The sequence below is a fragment of the Nicotiana sylvestris genome, chromosome 4 (genome assembly GCF_000393655.2).
Source record: "Nicotiana sylvestris chromosome 4, ASM39365v2, whole genome shotgun sequence".
Lineage (NCBI taxonomy): Eukaryota > Viridiplantae > Streptophyta > Magnoliopsida > Solanales > Solanaceae > Nicotiana > Nicotiana sylvestris.
Window position 1 is genome coordinate 152,856,459 of NC_091060.1, and position 6,410 is coordinate 152,862,868.

A 6,410-nucleotide genomic window follows, 5' to 3' on the forward strand; every position below is an offset into this window, starting at 1 on the left:
ACGAATATGTGTGAGTGAGAGTTTAGGTATCTTGTTGAGATCCAAGTGATCTATATGTTAGCTTCAGGGATTTTGATAGTATTTGGAACATGCCTACTTCGAGTTAAGTTCATTAATTAATTGGAAATGTAACTGGCAAGTGCGTTTTAATTAGTTATGTGCGTTGCTTCATTTTTTCATTTGTTTTGCTATCTGGGCTTGCTTTGCGACCCCCGAACACGATCCCGACTTGATTTATTTAGCTTTTACTCAGACTTCAAAGCCCCAAATCAATCAAATTCATCCCAAATTTATTTCTTAAGTCGGATTAGCTTCCTGCAAGGCATAAAACATGAATTTAGTACAATTAATTATCATTTAAGCTCAAACTTTTGTAAAATGCAATAATTAAAGTGTTGTTACAACGACTAAAATACGAGTTTTTAGCCTATGATCAACACCCCACACTTAAACCATTGCTTGTCCTTGAGCAATTGACCTACATTTCACATAAGGACGACCTTTTTATCAAACAATTTCTCTAACAACACATGTCAACACTTAAGTACCAATTCATAATAGTTCAATCCTCAAGACATGACTCATAAGTGCCACGCATTTTCATAACTTGCTCACTTACTCTAACACAAAGGTCAAAACGTTTCCTTGCTTTCACAAATCATGTGCCCTCCCACAACTAATATAGACTAGTTTCTCTCAACATAGTATTCACAAATATTTAGGAACTCAAAATAGGAAGAATTAACTCACTCTTAGAATTGAAATTCACGTGCAACAGATGACATACCATATGCTTGCCCCTAGTGTAATACTCTACTAATTGAGCTTATTCAATCAAGGATCAAATAGGACTTTAATTGGTTGTAATACAGGCTGAGGAAGGATGTGATAAATATAGAATGTAGTAGCTACATCTCTTTGAGCACTTCATATATACACCATTTCATTTCACAATTTCAGCATTACTCTAATGTTAAACCATCTCCAACCTTTTTGAGCTTTTTCATACTAACAACAAATCCCTTTTTCTTTAAGCACCATAAGTTAGGGAATGTTACTACTGAAAATTCACCCCCTATATATATACATATATGAATTATTCTTCACTCTTTATATATATATAAACCAACAAATCTCTTCTCAACTTTAACAATATTAAAACAAGAATAAGTGCTCATAAGAGATAGAGGTTCAAACAACTGATATATTTACATAAATTGGTAAGGTTTATAATGCGGATGCCAAAGAAATAGGATTAACAGCTCAAAAGGTTTGACTAAGATATATACAATTAGGTGGAGATAATTATCAAACTGGTTCAACAAAGAAATGCCTATATCATCTCCTAAACTGAATAATGCTACTATTTCGCTTTGCAAAACACTTGAGGGCAAGTTCTAGATATCAACTGTTATGCACAAAATATTTCAACAACCTCACTCACATATTGGCACACAACTCATTCAAGCTTGAATCTTTCTTGGCTCTCTAGTCAAAGCAGCTAAGCATAGTTATAAATACACAATTTAAGGCACTTACTTTAGAATCAAGAACTTAGATTTGAACATCACAAATAAGGTACATATAACTTCTAAAGCATGTGCATTTGAGGAGATTAACTCTGTAAGTTAGGAACTTTTTATTCAATTGAAATAAAAAATTACACTATACCCGATTCAAATACACCCTTGGAAAAGAACCGTGGTGTAAAGAAAAACCAAGGGGAATTTTCTTTAATTTAAACCAAAACTAGTATACACTAAACTGAAAATAAAACAAAACTGCAAACTCAATACTTTTGAATTTTTCTGATGGCTTTTTTTCCCCTGAATTTCGACTTTATTTTTCAACAAGAAAATCCAGGAGGGATCTATACTGAAATTAGGATTACTTACTATCTATCCACACTATATTCTAACAAAACAAATTAAAAGCAATTTTAACAAACTAAACAAAATCAAATAAAATAACGAAACTCAATCAAACAAAATACGAAAAATATAAAAGTAAGTACATTACAATAGGGGCCAACCACCCCACACTGAAAAACTTGCATTGTCCCTAATGCAAAAAGATCAAAAATAGATAAGAAAAGACTCCCTGAGGCCATTGGCCTAAGCATCGTCATACTCAAAGGTGCGCAAATATTTCTCGTCATCTGAGGGAATAGAGTTCACATCTTCATCCGGTGGGATTTGTCCATGCTAAGCCATTCCTAACCACTGTTGTGTGAAAGGAGATAAAGGGTGATTTTGTTGCAACTCTTCCAATTTCACTTCCCCTCTAGAAGCGCGAAGGCGCAGGTCAGCAAATAATATCTGCAAAGTCTCTTCCACCCGGACAAACCTTTGATCGGGGTTAAGTGCAGCTGCAGGCGGATCTATCACAGTCGTGACATCAAGCACCCTAATAGGATATGTTACTTCTATCCGTCGATCATAGTGATACTCTTCTTCAATGAAGTGCGTTCGCAATAACCGAGTAATCATACTCGGATAGTGTAGGTGGCGTCCCCGAAAAGATCTCACCTTTGACATGTGTTCCAGCATAATTTTCCCAAGATCCACCTTCATTCCTGTTAAAAATGCATAAATCAAGCAAACCTTTAGTTTTGATACGTCTATATCACTTTGTGTTGGCATAATTTTGGCATTTATTATCTTCAAAATGACTCGTGCAGGACGTTGGAATGTTCCTTTTTTCATTTCCTTGTGACACTCATTTGTATCTCTAGTCCACAAGGCAAAGGAATCTTCACCACATAGCTCTCTGCGGATGTCTGGGTAATCTGGTCTATGCACGAACCTCTGGAACAGCTTATGTGAATGTTCAGTGAAACCCATTATTTGATTTATGACCTTTGACAAAAATGGGTTCACTCTATTTCTGACCCTGACTTGATAGATGGCATCTAAATCACCGCCTGGTTGCCAATTGGCATAAAATTCTTTTACCAAGTTGATGTTCACACTATCACCTTGGTGAAACAACCCTTCAAAATCCAAAGCTCGAATGTTAGTATATATGGCATTATACTTACGGGCAAGCTTTGCTTCATCTATGGCAATTATGGGGTTGGTGGCACAGCAGGGACAAAGGATTAGAACCATTGTATTGTATGGGCTGGAATAGCCCTGATGCTATATTTGCACTCTGGCACCTCATCTGCATCAGGGTCAAAGTGTTCCTCTTCCTCCTCCACTGGTGTCGGAGGTGGTGCCCTTCTACCTCCACGTCGGCTAGTAGATACAGCCTCAGATAGGCCAGCGTTTGATCTTTTGCTTGGGCGCCGAGACATTATACCTACACAACATGATATATTAGTTAAAGATACACAAAATTATTTTAAGAGCAAGTAGAGTAAATACCCCACACTTATGGCATCATCATGTTGACACTTAACATGTAATAGGGATTCAGACTACCCTATTATTTAATTAGAATGGTATAATGCTTATCGACCTACCCAATATCAGAGACAATTGCAACAATTAAAAATAAAATAAAAATCAAAAACTAAGCTAGATTTTGCAGCTAGATTAATACTAAGCATAAATATAAATATTAAACAAAATTAAGCTAGATTATTATTAAACATAAACATAAAAAAAAAATAATCTATTTTACAAAATTCAAAATTATTGTAAAAAAAATAAATATACTACATAGGCACATTAACATGAATCTTACATTTCATTTTTACATAAAGAAAGCAAAAAATCATGGCTTGGCCTAATGTTATAGTTGTTATCAATAATAACATCTCACAATGCAATTTGTTTCTCAATTTGCAACATTACTCAATTTTATGTCATTTAGACGTTTTAACAAACACATTGTAAGCATGTCTTGCATTCTTTAAATTTCAACTTGAAATGAGGCAAATTCACCATATTAACAACATAAATATACCTCACTTCACAACTATAACATCACCACATCTTCACAACAATATTCAATGCACAAATGCATGCTTGTACCTGACTAAAGACATCATAACTTCTAAAATCTAATATTTCTAAATTACAATTAAAAGTTAGTGATGTTAGTCATTGGGTTGCCTCCCAACAAGCGCCTGATCTAACGTCGCGGCAAGACGTGAACCACTTTTTTCTTCCACCTTGAACTTATGAATTGTACCCCTAACAGGGTATCCAGTCTGTGGCTATGCTCATTTGGTGGGGCTACAAAGATAACCAGGCCAAGTAATAAATTTTTCACTTGGCACTTCTCGGCCTTTAGATGAGGAATGTAATTTTTGCTTTTTGGCACAACAAATTCAAGAATATAGGCACTTTCACCCTCACTCTTTGACATCCCCATAGGCTCAGATAGCTCGATTACTGTCTTACTATCTAAATACAATGTGGAAAAATGATTGGAATGAGGTCTAATGCTCCCTAACTCATGAATTTTACTACTATTTACATCCCTATTTATACACACACTCAATTCTCATACCCTCATACCCCATATAGCCCACAACTCTACTACCCACCACCAGACCCCCATTTTTCTATCCATCATGCCCAAATATACAGCCAACCTCCGGCCCACACACAATGGCATGCGCCAGTCCCACAAAATACATATCCAGCTCCACAAAATACCTATCCACCCCTAAGAGCCTATCGGAACCCTCCTAGATCAGGTTTCTGGCCCAACCAAGCATTTAAGAGCGAGAGGTTGCAAAAGAAGAAAACTCACTCCATTGAGAGAATCCTATACCAGTTTGTTCCACAGGTTGCGACAATTGGGTACGCTGAGTCCGATCGAGCCAAAACTGCCAAATTCTCCACCGAGGAGCCTTGATCACTCTGTGAGTTGCGAATATTGTTTTGGTGCTCTGGGGCATGATACAGAGAAGTGCTGGCAATTGAAAACAGCTATTCAAGAGCTCATTGATACTAATCGGATTGAGGTCCAAGCTTTGGAGGCACCCAATATCAACCAGAATCCGTTGCCGGCCCATCCTGAGACAAATATGATCGAGATAGTGCATAGGGGAGGGGAGCCCAAGAAGCCTTCACAGACCGTCATGATGATTCGGTCCAGTGAGGTCAGGCCGGTTGAAAAGCCAATAAGTGAGAAATTAGTGATTCGATCGAGCGAGGCAAACATTGAACCATCTGCAGTAGTCAAAAAAGGGACTCCAAGTGATGTGGCAATAAAACAAGAAGTAGCCAAAGTGGTTGTGCCAGGAATGGCGAACATGCCTGTTGTAATTGTGGAGGGTTCCCGCATAGACCCCATCATTATCAAGCCGGTAACTCAATTATCGATAGTCAATAGCAAGGTGGTCCCGTGAAATTATGAATGAGTGACAGTGACTTACAAGGGGAAAGAGGTTAAAAAAGAAGTTTGTGAGACCCATGGTTTGACTTGATCGGGGAGATGCTTTTCCCCCGAAGAGTTGAGAAAAGCTAAGAGCTACAAAGACAAGGGGCTGAAGACATCCCGATAAGAGGCCATTGTTCCGTTCATAGAGTTTGAAGACGACAAGGGGCCATGGGTTTATCAAGTGTTTGACACAGTATCGGTAGAGAAAATTCTAGAAGGGAAGTGCGTTCCAACTCCGAGGATAGCTGCTGCATCAGTCATGGTAGCCGTTGAAATGTTGAAAAATGGTTTTGTACCAGGCAAGGGTTTAAGTGCAAATCTTCAAGGTATCGTACATCTGGTGTCTCTCCCCAAAAACTTGGATACATTTGGTTTGGGGTTCAAGCCCACAGTTGCGGACATAAAAAGAGCCAGAAAGTTGAAACAGAGGGCATGGGTCCTCCCAAAGCCCATCCCACGTCTCTCCAGATCATTTGTCAGACCCGGCACCAAGAAACGCCCAACAACAACAGTTCCCAATTCTGTGGTTGGTCCTAATAAGGAGTTGCTTGAAAGGTTTGAGAAATTATTTGACGAGGTGCACATGGTGGAAGCTGGAGAGGGTTCTAGCGAGGCGGATGTGCAATTTGTTGGGCCCAGTGCAAAGATTAACAATTGGGAAGCTACTCCTCTCCCCACCAGGAAGGAGTTTTGGTAGTTTGCTTTGATTTTCTTTCAGCTTATCTGGATTATTCCAGGGTTGTAATTCAGATTCTATGTTCCGTCAGTTTGGATGTATAAACCTTGTTATCTTTCAATTTCAATGAAATGCAATTTCCCTTTTCCTCGTTCCTAACAGTTTTATTTTTGTTTTCTTTTCTTCCTTGTACAACTCTTTTTATGTTGGTTTCAATAACATGACATGCATGAGGAATCTTCGGCCTAGTCTTAAAAGCCAATCTAATTCTAAAATAGTAATTCAAGAAATAGAGTGTGATGATGAATCAGAATACGACGAGGATGAGTCCTTTGAAGAGATTAGTAAAGAACTAAGCTATTTTAAAGAAAAACCCAAACCTAACTTGAGTGAT